Here is an 18,710-nt window from a genome sequence, read left to right as displayed (position 1 = left end):
TGTTTTAATTGTGTGTTTTATCCATGGTTTTATTTAGTCACACATCGGGTTGAGAGGATCTGATTATATGGTTTATATATAGTAAGGGCCCGTGTATTATTAATTTGCCTGAATCCTGTTGTGACCCTGCCATGATTATATATATATATTAATATTAATATATCTATATGACTTGGGACTTGGGCCATGGGTCGTGGGCTTTGATCCGAAGGCCCATTTTGTCATGGGCCCTATTCTGGAAAGCCTGCTATTGGGTGATTACGCGGAGATACCATTAGAGAGGCACTCTTCAATAGGGAGGTCAGCTGGACAGGTACCTTCTTGAAGGGAGCTGAGCTGAAAGGTACCCTTAACAAAGAAGTTACCTTACCCTTTCACCCACAGCCTTTGGAGGTCTATATAAAGCCATTTTCGAGTTCATTCTAAGTACTGAATTTTCCTCCTCCTCTTTCTGTCTCTCTCTCCCTATTGTTGTTCTGTCAAGCAGTGAACATTACCTGATACACCTGAAGTAACCTTTCTGGGGTGCAACCTTAAAGGTTGGGCTGACTGATCTTGGGGTGAAGACACTGTAGAACCCGTATTGCACGAATCGGGGTGTCTAAATACCTTAAAGAAAGTACCTCTGGTACATTTCAGCTCATTTGACAGTATTGTGAGAACAAGTGTTAAAGTATATTTGTAGATTCCTCAACAACGATTCAACATTGCGAAGATAGGGCATACCTAGGAAGACCATCCTTAATTTGCTTTGAAGTGTAGAGTTATATCGGTTAGGGAAAAGCATTGGGGATTCGAAATCTTAAAGATCTTCACATATTCAGAGTTAACGTTTTTGCATTAATTAGTAGATTTAGTTTAAATTAGTTTTGTTGAATTCAATCTTAGTAACTTAGCCTTTTAGTTCCCCATAGTTCGACTCCGTACTTTCTGCTTGTTAGATTAGTATAGGATTTTATTTTTGATTGGTTAGTGACACGATCAAATTTTGGCGCTGTTGCTGGGGAACCAAAGCACGGTTGCTAAGATTGATTTTTGTCAATTAGGCATAATTTTTAGAGTAATTTTAGTGTTTTTAATTTTTATTTTTTCTTTGCTTATTTAACTAATCTCTTTTTCTTTTGTTTTGTAGGTAGCTGCAAAAGTAGCGCTTCGATAATTAGTTTAGGTTGTTATCTTTTCTTTCTTAGATATAATTGTATTTAGGACTTTTCAATTGTAATATTTGCATTAGATTGGGTTGTTTAGGTTAATTTTTCTAAAAATCCCCACCCCTCAGATCCCACATATGTAACTTTTGTTCGAAAGATCACATGGATTGCGCTTCAGGTACGTCCTAAACTCTCTCTTTTGTTTTAGTTATTTTCTTCTAATTTTATTTATTTAGCTTGTTTTCTGTGTGTATGCATGGTCGTCGATCCCTAAACCCTGTGTTGACTCCACTTGACTTAGAGTTAGAAGAGACTTTGGCCAACCTTAGAAGGCAAAGAACCATGGAAAACTATGAGCCTCCAATGAGGCCCTTGAGTGAGCATTTCATTCCTATGACATATACTCCGATTTTTTGTATTAAGTTGCCTAACATAGAGGCGGCTCAATATGAGATCAAATCTAGTATGATTCAAATGCTACCATCTTTTTATGGACTTGCCAATGAAGAGCCTTATAAGCACTTAGATGAGTTTTTAGAGGTGTCCTCCACAGTTAAAATTCAAAACCTCTCAGTTGATGCTTTAAGGTTACTTCTTTTCCCATTCTCCCTTCAAAATAAAGCTAAGCATTGGCTTCATTTTTTAGACAATGTTAAAATTTCCACTTGGGTAGAAATGCAACAGGAGTTCCTTAAAAAGTTCTTCCCCATTGGTCGTACCAATAGCATTAGGAGAGCGATAACGAGTTTCTCCCAACAAGAAGGAGAACAGTTTCATGAGGCTTGGGAAAGACTAAAAGAATTGCTTAGAAAGTGCCCCCATCATGCTATTCCTAAATGGCAATTGGTTCAATGCTTTTATGATGGTCTTAGAGACCGACATAGGCAAATGGTTGATTCTTTTTGTGGTGGGACTTTCATGCACAAGAATGAGAATGAGGCATGGGAACTTTTTGAGACCCTTAGTGAAAACTCTCAACACCATGCTTCAGTAGCTGGGACTGAGATTCCATCCATTGGGCAACCAAAGAGGAGCGGTCTCTATGAGATCAATCCTACCATTGAGATGAGCACTAAGGTTGACTTGCTATCAAAGAAATTGGATCATCTCTTGTCATTAGGACAACAAACCCCATTTCCACTTCCTACAAGTTTCTCTCCACCTAATTAGATTGAAGCATGTGTTTTATGTTCTAGCCTATCCCATCATGTCACTGATTGTTGTTTGGCTACACAATACCTGAGTTTGTTAAGGAGCATGCACATTTGGCCCAAGGAGTCTCTAAATTGCACAATGATCCATATTCCAATACCTACAACCCAGGATGGCGAAACCACCCCAATTTTTCATGGCGAAACTCAATGCCCAATCCCTCTAATCAAATACCTTATAGGCCACCTCCATTTGATATGCACCAAAATGCCTATAGGAATGAGCAATCATCATCTCCACAACCCTCACATAATTCATCATTTGAGGATAAGGTACTAAAAGCACTTAGTGGATTAGAGCAAAACACTCAATTGTTGCATTCCCATTCTCAGTCCATTAACAAATTGGAAACCCAACTTGGTCAACTAGTTGATGCCATTAGTAGGAGGGAGGTTTGTCAGTTACCTAGTCAACCAATAGGTAACCCTAATCATCAATTTGGGTCTAGGAAAGAACAAGTCCAAGCAGTCTCTGTTGTGACACGCAGTGGGAAGGAATATTATGCACCTTTGCCTACTCCTAAGCCATTGCCCATTGATCTTGAGAGTCGAGAAGAGGTTGATTTGACCCATGAGACTAGCGATGATGCACACAAGCCTAGTAAAGAATTCTCCATCAATTTCCTCGTAAGGGGTTGCACATTCCGATTGTAGAGGGTCCTACTCCTAAATCTTACACTCCCAAATCCCCCTTCCCTGAAGCTCTTGAGTCCTCAATTCCAAATTCTAGAAAGAATGCTAAGATGCAGGAGATGATTGATTTATTCCAACAAGTTCGTATCAATCTCCCACTATTAGATACTATCAAGCAAGTCCCAGCTTATGCTAAGTTTCTACAAGATTTGTGCACCCAAAAGCGTAAGTTGAAGACTCAAACACCTAAAACTGTGCACCTAACTGAACAAGTTAGCTTGGTAATTTCTAACCAACTGCCCCCTAAACTTAAAGATCCAGGTACACCTTTAATTTCATGTGTCATTGGAGATTTATCCATAAGTAAAGCATTGCTTGATTTGGGAGCCAGTGTGAATATTTTACCTGGTTCAGTTTATGATAGGTTCGGTCTAGGAGATTTGAAATCCACTGATATGATCCTACAATTGGTAGACCGCTCAATCAAACGACCCCGTGGGCTACTTGAAAACGTTTTGGTAAAGGTTGAGGATCTATATTTTCCTGTTGATTTTGATCCTAGATATGGACAATACAACTACCAATAAGTTACCACCAGTCATTCTTGGACGACCCTTTTTAGCCACTGCGAATGCTTGCATCAATTGTAGATCGGGTGTCATGGACATATCATTTGGCAATAAGAAACTTAGAATCAACATCTTCAATGCATCATTAAGCCCAAATAGGGATGAAGAGTGCTTTGCGATTAACTTTATTGATGAGGTAGTGGTTGATTATATTCCAAACATGCTTATTGATGATCCCCTACAACATTACTTGCCATTTGGGGAATCTAACTTAAATATTGAGGAAGTCAACACATTGTTGGACTCTTCCACTTCTTTGGAGCAGTCACCATTCACATTTAGATTTGAGCTTCTACCTCCATTGGCTGCATCTCATTGAGTATGGATGAAGACTCTAAACTTAGTGCTTTATGGTAGGCAACCCATTTGTTTAGATGTTATTTCTTGTTCTTTTTTTTCTCTTTTCTTTGTTTGTTGTTAGGTTTTACTGTTGCGTGCTCTATCATGATTTCAAACATCGGGTACACTCTTTCCTCTATTTGCTTCTATCATGTTTTATTTTTTATTTTTTATATGTCTTGCATGCATTGAGGTCATTGCATAATTAAAGTGTGGGGGGTGTAAACTCGAGTAAGACTTGTTGGTAGTTGGTAGAGCATTGTCACAAAGATAAAAAGTGCCCAATTTTTTCTGGCTTTAGTAAGATAAATGTTTTAATTCCTTGCTTAGATACAAAATGAGAGTTTAAGTGTTTTAGAAATCCCATCTGATGTAATGAACACCCTCTTGAGAGAATAGTAATGGGTTTTACATTTTGAGACTGAGGTTGAATCAGAAAATAGGAACTCCATGTAGCCAAAAGGTTTGACCATCTAGTTATCTTGTATTGCCTTGTGCTTATGGTGACTAGTTGAGACCAATTTTAGACTATTTAAATGTGAAGTGAATTGAAATATAATGTGAAAAAGAAAAAAAGAAAAAAAATTCTGCTAGAGTTTAAAGTTTAGACCTCCTTCTTAGTAACCGGGTCTCGGTGTCACCAACATCATGCCTCGCATCAAACAGTTGGGGTGTCTTTGGTCCAGTCTTGGCCTGTAGCCTAGTTGGCTTGAGTAAGTAAGTTCGAGGGGTATTCTACCCTAGTCCCTTAAGGCCATCTGGCTTGAGAGCGGATGAACCAACACTCATTACATAGGCCATCTAGAAAGCTTAAGAGGCAAGACATTGCACGGACTAGAACTGTGATCATGAAAGAAAGAAGTGAATTAATGTGCTTATAAAGGTGAAATGTCTAAGAAGGTCAAAATTGCTTAGATCTTGAGTTCTTGGTATTATTTGGTACCTAGTTTAGTCTTATTTGAAGGTAACTGGTAGACTGAAGATAAGAGGAGACTTCTCGATTGAATTGTTTGCCTAGATCTAGCTAGACTGAAGAGAGGGTGTAAAGAGCTTAAGTGTGGCGGTGCCTATATTCCCTTTAATCTTTAATGGAGTGTCTTTGTCTTGGAATCTATCTTTTTACTCTTACTACTGCCAGAATAATTAGAAGAGAACTTAAGAATTTTGTGTGTATATTCTCTGCAAACACTCACGAGACACAACTCGTCCACTAGGGTAACCTAGGGGTTTAAAGGCTTGTTGCACATGCTAAGTGCAACTGTGATTCCTACGAAAGTGAGTTAGGTTTTTCTTTCTTTATTTTTCGTATTACTTTTATTGTTTTGTTTTTCTCGAGGACTAGCAAACACTCAAGTGTGGGAGTATTTGAAAAGCATGCATTTACCATTATTTATTTGATTTGATTCCCCATACTTATTTAATTAAAGAAGCTAATCGAGTATTTTTGTGTATTTTCAGGAATAAGGTGATTTTGGTTACTATAGTAATATGGAGTAAACTTGGCAAATATTTTAGATATTGGTGGATTTTAAATCATGGCATTCAATCTTGCTGCCCAGAGAAATCATGAAAAGTGAGATCTTAGCCAAATTGGAAACAGGTGGAGGTCTAAGGAACAAAATTGGTAATAAATATGAAAATCGGGTAAACAAACATACCTTCAGTAGTTTGAGCATATTTCTCTCGTATGACCTTGGATTTCGGTGATTCAAGATGCTATGGAACGATATTGAAAATATCTACAACTTTCTAGTTTTGAGTGTTTCCAAAATCCGAACGAATAAAAGTCAAATCGACGAGTAAAGAGAGGGGATTCATTGTGTGTGGGAGACAAAAAAGAGATGCTAGCCGCAGAGAGGAGGAAGACGGCGAACGTGGCTCTCAGCTCTCTCATTGCTGAAGAAGAAGACCACATCTCTCTCTCTCTCTCTCTCTCTCTCTCTCTCTCTCTCTCTCTCTCTCTCTCTCTCTCTCTCTCTCTCCCTATGTTTAATCTTTATTTTTCTTATGAACTTTGTGATAATGAGTAGCTAGTTCCTTTTCTTTGGGATGTAGATGAACCATGCTTATTTCATTAATTTGATTGTTCTATATCTTCTAGTTGATTGTGTTTGAGTTTGGCCAAAGATGTTCTATAGCTCAGCAAACTAAGCGTGCCAAGCTTCCTCGAAGGACAATAGTCTTGCGAAGATAGGGCATACCTAGGAAGACCATCCTTAATTTGCTTTGAAGTGTAGAGTTATATCGGTTAGGGAAAAGCATTGGGGATTCAAAATCCCAAAGATCTTCACATATTCATAGTTAACATTTTTGCATTAATTAGTAGATTTAGTTTAAATTAGTTTTGTTGAATTTAATCTTAGTAACTTAGCCTTTTAGTTCCCCATAGTTCGACTCCGTACTTTCTGCTTGCTAGATTAGTATAGGATTTTATTTTTGATTGGTTAGCGACACGATCAACTTTCCTTTTTCTTGTCCCAATTTCAAACTACTTGAGCAGCAATTTGTTGACTCAAGGGTCTTGGTTATTGATTTATCTCATATATTTTTTTTACGGTGTTCAATGCGGGTCCTCTTTTCGAAGTTGGAACCTTTTTCGCGGCTTTCTCTTGTTTTTCTATTCTAAGGGTAAGGGTAAGGGTAAGGGGGTTTTGTGCAATTTCAACCTTGTTCAATAATCAGCAGGGATTGTCCTGCCTATCTGGCTATTCAATTAATATTCAAATAGATTTATTTGAAAGGAAGGAAGAAGATCGGTCGAAAGATATGGCCATCAATCTCTGCTCGGCCTCGGAGAGCTGCTCTGGTCTCGGGGTGAGTCCAAGAATTTCGTTTTCTCATGATCTACGCCACTCGGATGTCGTGCCTATGGAAGAAAAATGCCAGAGATCAGATGGGTTGCTCTTGGATTCAACTCATAGTTCCTCAAATCCCTGTGGCTGCTAGATGCAAAAGTTTCTTCTAACAAAATACTGTACGGCAGCTTGTCACAACAAAGTTTACTTGGTCAATGACCTATGGAGGATCAAAGCCAGTGAAGATTCATGCAAAACATTTTTCCGAAGCTTCCAACTTAAGAATTAGTGATGACAAACCCCATGAACTGAGTTCCTTTTTCTTTTCTGTTTTGGGTCAGAATAGTAATCAAGGTGGAAGTCATGCAAATTATGAAAGAAAATGTCAAACAAAAACGAAGCATCAAACGTTGGGAGTAAGCCTCTCAATCTTAAAGGTTGCAGCTTAGAACATGCTTTAGATCAGTTACTTGAAAGAAATGTGTGTCAATTGGACTCAACACAAGTTCATATAACACACGAAAGAAATTTATTAAAATTTGTTATGATGAGGTTGTCAATGTTTCTACTTGTAGATAAAGATGAATTCTCAAAGAGTTTCCCCCGCTCGTCCTGAAGAAGTCTAACTCACCATTTCTTACCTTTTTCAGGACCATTTTCTTCAACTTGCTAAAACAGTCCTTAAGCTATTTCAACACGGGATCATTGGTTTTCAAAGTTAAAAAATAAAAATAAGAAGAAGAAGAAGAAGAAATGGGACCAAAAACGCAAGTAAATTGAAAACCCTGGCATTCTCTCAACTCTTGACGTCTTCCTCTTTGTTGCTCCCAATCTCAACCATGGGTTGTGCTTCAGTGCTGCACAATTAATGTGCATTGCTAAGCTGCCTATGATCAAGATCAATTTTGATGGCCCATTTTATTTATTTATTATTTTTGTGAACTACACTGAACCCCCCCCCCCGTAAAAAAAAAAAAAGGGTGCTACGTAATTAATGCGTAATTATTGCACAGCATTGAAGCCAAACTCCTCAACCATGAAAATTGCTTGGGTGCTACGTAATAATGCATAGAACTTGCAGCGAACGGTTCTAATGTACTAAACCATACGAATCTTTGTGTATTCCCACCTCGTGAATAGGACACAACCAATTCTTTTCACATTTAATCAATAAAGTGTGTACCTTTTTTTTAAAAAATAAATAAATAAAATATTTAGTTGTATGATTGATGCTTATGGATAGGATTCCTACGAAGTATAAGTTGTTCTGGTATGATTAAACGTTTGGCTGCTTTACAATGGTAATCGGTGCATAACTGGGGCTTATTCATAACAGTATGAAGTTCACATGTTGAACTTTTCCTGTTTTTAGGGTTATTGATGTGGCTTAGGTTCTAAAAGGCATTCTTGAAGTAAAGATATGCTAGAAGCTTAAAACCACTCTTGTAAATTGGGATCAATTTGAAATTGATGAGATCAGAATATGGAAGATGTGAGATTTTCAATGTCTTGCAAAACAAGACTGTGGCATGAGATTTCTCAACTGTACCAATGAGTGTAACATGTGCTTCAATGACGTAGACATGATGCCACATGAGACTATACTGCAAACAATATAAATCAATTTTAGATGGAGTTAATACTTTGAAGTGGAGGAAAATAAACTCGTGCTATGAGAAAGTGTATTATGACCCACCATTAAATTCCTTGTGTTTAAGTTAACATAGAAATGAAAACATATTAAAAATAAGACCCTGCCTTAATGTCTTGGACAGGCATGCTAGTGCTCAACTTATGGATACCAATGTCTTTTGATAATTAATAAACTACTGATAAGGTAACGAAATCTTTGCAATTTTAAGTTCTAACCTAAACTGAACTTTTGAACCACTAGAGTACAACATCGGTACATACCTTAATTTCCAATATTCAATACTAAGAAGTAAAATATTTTTTAATTAAAAGCATGTAAATATCTATAATGGAGGAAACAGATTCATCTCAATCTTTTCCTACAAGAATATCTTGAAAAAAAAAAAAAAAAAAAAAAAAACCAGAGTCTAATAAATAAACACAATGGGTTGATAATTCCTAATATGAACACAACTCATAATAGAACTCAAACAACATAATGGGTTGAGGATTCCTATTATGAACGCAACTCATAATAGAACTCAAACAATAGTATTATATAAGAAAGCTACGACCATGGAAGAAGAGCAGTATTTTATTTCCAGAGTAGAGTTTAAGCTACGACAAATTTGAAGACAGAAAATTTTAAAGATGAAAGGAATTTTCAGATTAAGGTATGAATCCATTCGTTCCACCTTATGCATTCATGCAATTTGCGATTCTCATGTTGAAATTTAGTTAATCTTACTTGTTCGTTGTTATCTTCTGTAAAAGTTGTTTTGTTTTATTTAATTGTACTATGCCTGATCACTCCATTGAACTAAGATTACTTTTAAGAAATTGCAGAATTAAAACACGATGAAATCAACTGGAAATTCAAAATTGAATTTTATTTCGTTATTTTGGGATAAGAAAAGGGAAGAAAGTAGATAGAAAGAGGGAAAAGAATTGGAAAAGAAACGGATTGTAGAAACTAACTCTGATATAACTTCGTCGGCTTCACTGAACATAGTTCTTCATCTGCTGATGCTCCAACACCTTCCTGATTTTGGAATCGTATGCTCCAAAATCTTGTTGTTCCATCACACCTTTGGTTTAAAATCCATCGTATTATTTTGCTTCCAGGACTTGCAATAGTTCACCGCGGTGTGCTACAGGAAGTAACAGAGAGCTGAGAGACAGATCACAGAAATAAACCCAGTCTCTTGGAAGAAAGAAGAGAGAGGGTAGAAACAAATCGAGCCACCATTAAGAAAGAAGAGAGAGAGAGAGGCCCAAAGAGAGATTGCAGCACTAACAAGGCACAAGGCTACTTTGTCTTTCTCATAGTAGCCGAGTCTACTTAAGAAAGGAGAGAGAGAGAGAGAGAGAGGCCCAGAGAGATTGCATCTCTAACCGACTCAAATGGAAGACATAAGATATTTCTCAACCACAACCCAGCTTTGTTCTTCAAGGAAGTGCCACGTATTTTTTTATTCTGTTTTTATAAATGATTCAAAATTCAATTTTAATTTTATTCTATTTTGCAAATAGAAAATCGAAAAAACTGAGGCTGATGTGGTTATACTATATGGTTAATTTTTTCGTCTTTTGCATTAACCATAAGCCCATGTGGCTCTGGTCCGGCATTAACCCTTTAGTATAACTTTATATTGTAAAGAGTGTTTTTGTTTGTTGTGAGGGATCACTTATAGCCAATTGGTGAATGGTTAGGATCGAATTGCCTAAATAAAACATGCAATTAACTTTATTTTAGTTTTGTTTCATTTTTATTAGATTTTGTCTTATATGAAGTTGATCTCCCTCTCATCTTTTCAATTGCTAACCTTTCATACTTCATACAATTGAAGATATAATAAGGCTACCAGATTAGCTGAAACAAACCCAACTAGAAGAAAGTCTAGGAAGTTTCAAAATAATCCAAATATATATTAATCTTCATTAAATTATTTTCTTATTTATAGGTGATATATCTTGAGCTCTTGTTCATATTTGTTTTCCATGTAATGATTTATTTGCTTTTTTCAGCAGAAAATGAATAATAATTTTACTTACTAATTTTTTTTTGTAGGATATATGGCAGACATTGTTAAAATAAATCATTTGACAAGTTATGAGACTAACTGGAAAATAAAGATTGTATTATTGCAAAATAGTCCAATTAAACATTATGAAAACAATAGAGGGACTGAAAAAGTACAAAAGCTGGTTTTGATTGATGATGAGGTATGTAATAGTTAAAAGACAAAATTATTTTTTATGATAAAATGTTTACTCAAATAATTGATTTTTTTTTTTTCAGGGGTACCAAAATTCAAGCAATCATGTTTAAGACATTCTTGATAAGTTTGACGAAAAACTTATTCCTCGAAAATCATATTGTATAAGTTTTGGAATGGTAAAACTGATAAATCCAGCTTTCAATAGTGTCAATAAACTATATGAAATTCAGTTAAACAATACTTCAGTTATACAAGAAATTAAGGAACAAGAAGAAGAAACCAGGATAAATATTTACAACTTCATTGATCTTGTTGATTTGAAGACCACAATTGATATCAAAGAGAAACAAGTGTTTGGTAAGTACTTATACCTTATCTTTAATTTTAAATAATTTTTATTATTCAACTATTAAATAAATTCACTAACAATTGTCATTTATTTTTCTTTTAATTTTCAGACGTCATTGGTATTGTAGTCGATGTTAAACCTTTGGCTACAATAATCACAACACAAACAATGGAGAAAAAAAAAAATTCAAATTATGAGCATGAAGTTTTTCTTCATTATTAATTATTTTATACAATTATTTATAACAATTAATAATAAACTTATTTATTGTTATTGTTTATTGTTAGGTCTGAACCTATAATATTAACGTTGTAGGGATGAATATGCTACAAAAAAAGGAAGTGAACGACTAGAGACTACATCGGAATTTTCAATTGTGGCTTTCTCCTCTATAATAGCATCTTCTTATAAAAGTAAAAATAATTTATGACTTTTAAATTCTTTTATTGAAAAATTATAATATAATAATTTTTTTTTTCTTCAGGATTTTCATAATGTACAACGACATCTACAATAATAAATATTAATCCAAAAATCCATGATGTTAAAAAATTAAGAAAATGGTAAGTACTTTAATTATATTTTAACTTGTTTAATAACATTTCTTACAAAACTTTTATGTTACAGGTTACAATTAGAGGCTGGTTTAATGAAAGTTTACAATGACAAACCAACTGAACAAACATATAAGGATGCAAAACATATAACAGTGTAAGATGCATTTGAAGACTCAATAGATTATTTTAAGGTAAATTTATAGATATCAAATTTATTTTAGTCGTAAAATTTATTATAATATTATATTATAATTTACATCCTTATATTTCTTAGTACCACTAAAATATGTACTTTTATAGGAGGGATGCTATTTGTATATTAAAGGCATAATACAAAAAATCGAAAACCCAGAACCATGGTACTATAAAATAAAAAAAGATATATTTTAATGCAAAATAAGCAACTTGTGAAAAATGTGGAAACAACAATGTGGAATGCACACCAGAGTAAGATTCTAAACTTTAATTTCTATTAATTAATAAATTATTATATCTTGATTTTATAAGTTAACAGTAAATTGTTCATCTGCAGGTTTATGGAAAGATTTAGAGTGTCAGATTCTACAGGGACAATAACAATTACAATATTTGATGCAATCCAAAGTATTGTTGATTGTTCAGCAACTGAATATGCAGCATCGGCAAAAAAGGTAAATATAATTTCTATTTATATAATTAGTGTTATAAAATTATATATTTATAATATTAATTTAGATGACTCAATTATAAATTTAATATTTTTTTTTGAATTTTACAACATAAAGACAAATTGATTCATCGTGAAGGACGGACACATTCATTCTATTTTAAATACGATAGCGAAAACAGATACAATTTAAGATAAAAAAAAAAAAAAAGGCTATCGTTGCAAATGTCATAAAAAATGAGATGATAAGCTGAAGTAGTTGATTTAGACAAATATGAAGATGTTAAATGTAAAAAAATCAAAATAGAGAAATTTTAGATATGAGAAGTTTAATTTTTTTTTCATATATATTAAATACTAAGATTTATTTTCATTTTCTTCCAATGTCAATTTTTATTTCAATATATTATGTTAACCAAATTTTTTTATTTCATTCTTATAAAACTGTCTGTTTAGCATATACAAGTTGAGGTGTAAACGGACCGGATTCGGATCGGATATTGGTATATCTATATCCACATCCTATTATATTCGGACGGATTCGGATAATATCCTATCGGTTTTCGAACGGATTCTGTCGGATTCGGATGATAATTGGATAATTATTTTATTAAGTAGATTCTTCTAAATGGGCATGAATATAGATTGAATACAAGTTTTCGACTACCTAATTACATCATTACCTTTTTATTTGTGAGATATAGGTTTGAAATTTAAGAATTTAGCAACTTTGGTAGCTATTTTAGTAGAAAATCTTTAAAAAAATGTCACATATCATAGGTAAAATTTACAAAAATAAGAATAATAAATCTAAATAAATAATTTAATAGGATAATTTTATTGGACGGATAATAATCGCTAAGAAAGGGGTATACCATATCCGCATCCTATTAATAATCGGATGGATTCAAATACCCCTAAACAGATGTGGATGCGGATTTCGGTTATCCATTTACACCCCTATATACAATATATATATATATATATATATAAATAAGGAATGCAATAGTCAAAGAAAACATTTGCGGCGAAAGAGGATCACATGCTTTTATATAATAATATGAATGATAGTATGATATATTCAAAAAAAAGGGGGAAAATATATAATAACAACAATGTATCAAATAACCTGAGAACCATTTGGGTCCTTACACATTTGAAATTTGAATATACTTAATGGCAACTAACTGTGTTAGTCTGGTTAGGACCCACACATAAAAACTCTAAATCAAAAGATATATTTGTTATAAATAATGTTTATTATGGATGTCCATTACCCCAAAGTGATTGTACTTCCAATTTTATATCTCAATTACCTCAGGATGCAATATTGGTGAAGATCACAACCATCTCATTACACAATATTGGCAGTCAATATTTCTATTCTATGCACCTTCTATCTTGGGCGGCAATCTATCTTTCCATATCAAGAATATCTTATTGTGTGCAAGAATCATATATTGTATTTCCATATCAGAGTAGATGCTCCTTCTACTATAAATATGTAATGCACTCAACTGAATGAATTAGTTCTGATTGAACTCATCTTGTCTTTCTTCTTTGTATCTAATATATTTTCTCTTTATTTTATAACACGTTATCAACACGATTCCGCTCGAAGAACGAATCCGCTCGAAGTATTGCGTTTTGAGAAAAAAGACAGCAGACTATGTATCATTATGTTTTCTATTCCAAAGTGAAAAGAATGATCGACCTCCTCGCACGTTTTTGTAAACAATGGAGTTTACCTTGTCCATCTTGAAATGTAAGTGCATCATGATAAAAAGGTATGTGTTTTATTGAATCTAAGAATCAATCAAATAATAAGATATTATGCTACTTTAACGATTGTGGTTTTATTTATTGTATATAGTGGTTGCTAGCTTTGCACCACAAATATTGTTAAATGCACATGAAGTTACAATATTTGAAATTGTAAATGAATACAGTTTTACAGATGCACATGAAGTTGCAAGATTTGAAACTGTAAATAAGTACGACTTTCAGATGCGATTGAAGTTACAAGATTTGAAAGCGTAAATGAATACGATTCTGCAGATGCACATGAAGTTGCAAGATTTGAAAGCGTAAATGAATACTCTCGTAAATGAATACAGTTCTGCAGATGCACATGAAGTCGCAAGATTTGAAACTGTAAATGAATACAGTTCTGCAGATGCACATGAAGTTGCAAGATTTGAGACTGTAAATAAATACAGTTCTGTAGTTTTTGAAATTAATTCTCTTTTGAAATTATAAGGAGAAAATATTGTTCATGAAAATATCCCGACAAATTTTCAAGTTTCAGATTTGTTGTTACAATAGTAATATTGTAAAAGGAGTTTTAAGAAATACTCACGAATGATATCATGCCTATTTGTGGCTGAGTAAAATAATGGACTATTAATGAAAAGTCATGAAGCTCGTCTTATTGGTTCTGTTCCATTCCCTGAAGTGAATGCAACAATTCATGATATGCCTAAAAGAAGGCAAAATTAAAATTATGGTCATGACTGTGGAAGAGGATGAGACAAAAGACGGAATAATTACCGTCATTATTATGGAAATAAATAAGAGAATAATAAGGATTCTCAATATAACAATTCAAGAAGTGAAGATAATATTTTTTACCGATGTGGTATGAAAGCTATTAGACATGGATTTGTCATACTCCACAATATTTAATTAAGCTTTGTCAAGCCTTAATTAAAGAAATAAAAACTGGGGATAGATATTTTTAAAGGAAGAGTTACTCGTGTCAGATTGCTGTCAGTTTTAGACAAGATTAAGAATCGGCTACAAGGGTGGTGTGGAAAGCTGTTATCTTTGGCAGGTAGAGTGGAGTTGGTACGTTCAGTTATTTCTAGCATGCCAATTCATAATTTTTCAGTGTACTGGTGGCCTAGCTCTATTATTTCTCAAGGAGAGGCTTGGATGCGTAACTTCATTTGAACAGGGAGTATAGAGGCTGTGAAGAAGGTTACAGTGTCTTGGGAAAAAGTATGTACTCCAAAATGTGAGGGTGGTTTGGGTATTCGAAGATTAAGAGATGTCAATTTTGCTTCCTTAGGCAAGTTGGCTTGGACAATTAAACATAAACACTGTTTTTGCTCATTTTTTAAAGGGGAAGATGGTGGACAAAAGGGGAAATTTAAAGATTTATGGGCAGCAGTCCTCTTTGATGTTGGGATTGAGGAAGGTTTGGGGTTTTGTTCAAGCTAATGAACGGTGGTCAGTTGGAAATGGTCAGAATATAAATTTCTGGTTTGACAGATGGTTGGGGAACTTTACCATTGCAGACTATGTTGGTATTCCTCTAGATTTAGAGGGTCATTTGAAATTGACTGTTGCAAATTGTTTAAAAGAAGGGGAGTGGATATTTTCGTCAGTGGACAATGCCAAATTTCAAGAGGTAATCTCTCTTATTATGTTATATCCTGCACTTTGTGCTGGTTTTGTTGATGTTTGTCATTGGCAAGGTTCAGTGGGGGGAGAGTTTAGTTTTCGATCGGCATGGGATCTCTATCGTAGAAAAGGAGAACAACTGGAATGGACTAAAAGTATTTGGAAGACTTCTTTGCAACCTAGACAACAAGTTTTCTGTTGGAGACTTTTTATGTCCTATGTCCTCTGAAGCTTTACCACATAGATTACAACGAGAGGCCAGCATAATCCCTTTCCGAGTCACTGCTCATTTTCACGTGGATGTGGAGAAGCTTTTGCAGCAAAGTTTGGTTATAGTTGGACAGTAAAAGATTCGATTGTAGAGTCGTTCAAGGCTTGAAAACACCAGGCTTCACAGTCTCCTTTACAGACTGCTTGGATTAATGGATGTTGTTTGCTTTTATACTTTCTTTGGATGGTCCGCAATCAAATCCGGTTTGAAAATTTAAATTTCAGGACTGATGAGGTGATGAGTTTAATTTTTTCAGACTTAGTACAGTTTGGCTTTAAAATGGATGGAAGAAAAGTAACTCCTACCATTTTTTCGGATGCAAGAAGACTGGCCTTCACTTCTCTGTTTTTAGTCTTTGCTCCTCCACAAGAAATTTTTTGGTGTCCTCCTGCTGTAGGTTGGGTTAAACTAAATATTGATGGGTCTTCTTTAGGCAATCCAGGAAGGTCTGGCGGTGGAGGAGTCTTTCGAAATGAAGTTGTTGCGATGGTTTTCAATTTCAGTATTTTTTTAAATGTTAAAACCAACTTTGAGGCTGAATTGGAAACTTTCATTCACGAATTACGTTGGGCAAGGCATTTACAAATTAATAAGCTTTGGGTAGAAAGTGATTCAAAAGCTGTGGTGACTTTAATACAGCAGAAGAAAATACATTGGTATATCTTTCATATGTGGAGAGAGTTACAAGAATATTTGTTGACTATAGATTGGAAGATTTCACATTGCTATCGTGAAACTAATACAGTGGCAGATTTTTTGGCAAATTGGGCAGCTAGAACAGGAATTTCTGATATTAACATTCATTGGTCAGCTTCAATCCTTAATGAACTTGATATGGATGCCTCTAGACGTCCTAGATTTCATTTTATAAGTTAGTGGTTTCTAATCTGAGCAAGAACCAGTGAGGAAGGGTGTATTGGGGGCAACAGTTGTTGCGGGTAAGGGAGGTTGGTTCTTTATACGGTATTAATTGATGTATTTTTAATATTTCTTCTTCGCTTAATATAATGATCCTTTTAGCGAAAAAAAAAGAAATAAAAATAATGGGGAGATAAATTAGATTTTCCAAAATCATGATAATTGAGCAATTTTTGCCTATAAAATGAATGATTTTGATGGCCTCACAGATACTACATATCTAGATGCTGCAAACTTCTTCGAAGATAATAGTTGAAGATTTGATTATGTAATTCTTTTCTCTTCAAATCTCATCTCATATGTTAGTTTATCTTAAATTTAATCTTTTTCTTCTATAATTTTTTTTATTGACTTTCTATATATCTTTTAATATATTTTGTTTCATTTTGATGAAGAATGTGAATATTATCTTATATGCTGTGACGCATATTATACGGAGAGAAAAATATATATATTTCTCTTATTTGATGATGCGGAAGCCAATGTTTATATAAAATCGGTAGTACAAAATTGATTGGAAGCTCCGGAATAGCTAATCTATTATTATCTGGGAGATAAAATTGGTTATAAATAATTCATTATTTTGTAGTAAGTTTCAAAGCTATTTGCCAAAATTATTATCAGATTGAGACTACAAATAATGGTATAAGTAAATATCTATACAAAGTTATTAGATATTTCTCCCAATTTGTATTACACGAATATCGCATGCTTGAAACACATGCTTGGGTAAATCAAATGAACATTGATTCCAATAATTTTATTATTTGGCATGACCGGTTGGACCATCCCGGATCAAGTATGATGCGAAAAAATTATTGAAAATTCAATTGTCATCCATTGAAGAACCAGAAGATTCTTCAATTAAGTGAATTTTCTTGTCTTGCTTGTTCTCAAGAAAAAAATTATTATTAAATATTCATCAGCTAAAGTTGAGATTGAACATTCTACGTTTTTGAAACGTATAGAGGGTGAAATATATGGGCCCATTCACCTATCATGTGGACCATTCAGATAATATATGATTTTAATAGATCCATCTATAAAGTGGTCACATGTATGTTCATTATGAACTCGCAATTTGGTGTTTGAGAGATTGTTTGTTCAAATAATGAGATTAAGAGCATAATTTATGGATTATAAGATAAAAGACAGTTTGTCTTGATAATGCTGGTGAATTTACATCTCAGGCTTTATGATTATTGTATAACAACTGAAATCACAGTTGAATAGCCTGTTGTTTATGTTTATATTCAAAATGGTTTAGCAAAATCATTTATTAAATGTCTCCAATTAATAGCTAAACCATTGGTTATGAGAACAAAGCATCATTTGTACGCATCAGGCCAAAAGGTTGTCATAAATTCTCCCTGTTACAATTGGCTTATGGTCAGAAGCAAAATATTTATCATCTTAAAATTTTTTTTTTGTATGTGCGGCTTATGTTCTAATTGCTCCACCACAGCGCACAAAGATGAGTTCTCAAATAAAGTTGGGAATATATGTTGGATATGAATCTCCTTATATAATGCAATATATTGCCAATGATAGGAGATTTATTTAATGAATTAGTTTTTCCAACATGAGGGGGAGAGAATAAACAGTTGGAAAAAGAGATTGATTGTATGCATTATCATTATCTAATTAGATCCTCGCACTGAGCACTGTAAACTTGAAGTTCGAAGGATAATGCAATAAATATTATGAATCAACTGCCAGATTTGCTGACCTGCTAAGAGTTATTAAATCTCATATTCCAGCTATAAATGCTCTAATTAGAATTGATGTCCCAGCAGGACAATCTATCAGTACAAATGAAATTAAACCACGTTTAAAACGTGGAAGATCAATCGGTTCCAAGGATAAAATCCTAGAAAAGGAAAGGAGCAAATGATCAAGATGGTCATAATATGGAGAAAATTGATTATGAAGATCCTGAAGACATAACTTTC

General features: G+C 34.0%; 1 non-coding gene across 1 annotated transcript; it reads right to left on the bottom strand.

The window, feature by feature from the left end:
• Window positions 1-1,874: 1,874 nt before the first annotated feature.
• Window positions 1,875-1,981, bottom strand: LOC149010992 (small nucleolar RNA R71). Its single transcript, XR_016174856.1, has one exon. It is a non-coding gene; the product is annotated as a small nucleolar RNA R71 (small nucleolar RNA).
• Between the last annotated feature and the right edge of the window lie 16,729 nt (window positions 1,982-18,710).

The sequence above is a fragment of the Hakea prostrata genome, chromosome 7 (assembly GCF_041222555.1).
Source record: "Hakea prostrata isolate BN-2017 chromosome 7, UWA_Hpros_2, whole genome shotgun sequence".
In the NCBI taxonomy this organism is placed as follows: Eukaryota; Viridiplantae; Streptophyta; class Magnoliopsida; order Proteales; family Proteaceae; genus Hakea; species Hakea prostrata.
Note: the sequence above shows the minus strand (reverse complement) of the source record. Positions and strands in the feature narration are given on the sequence as shown.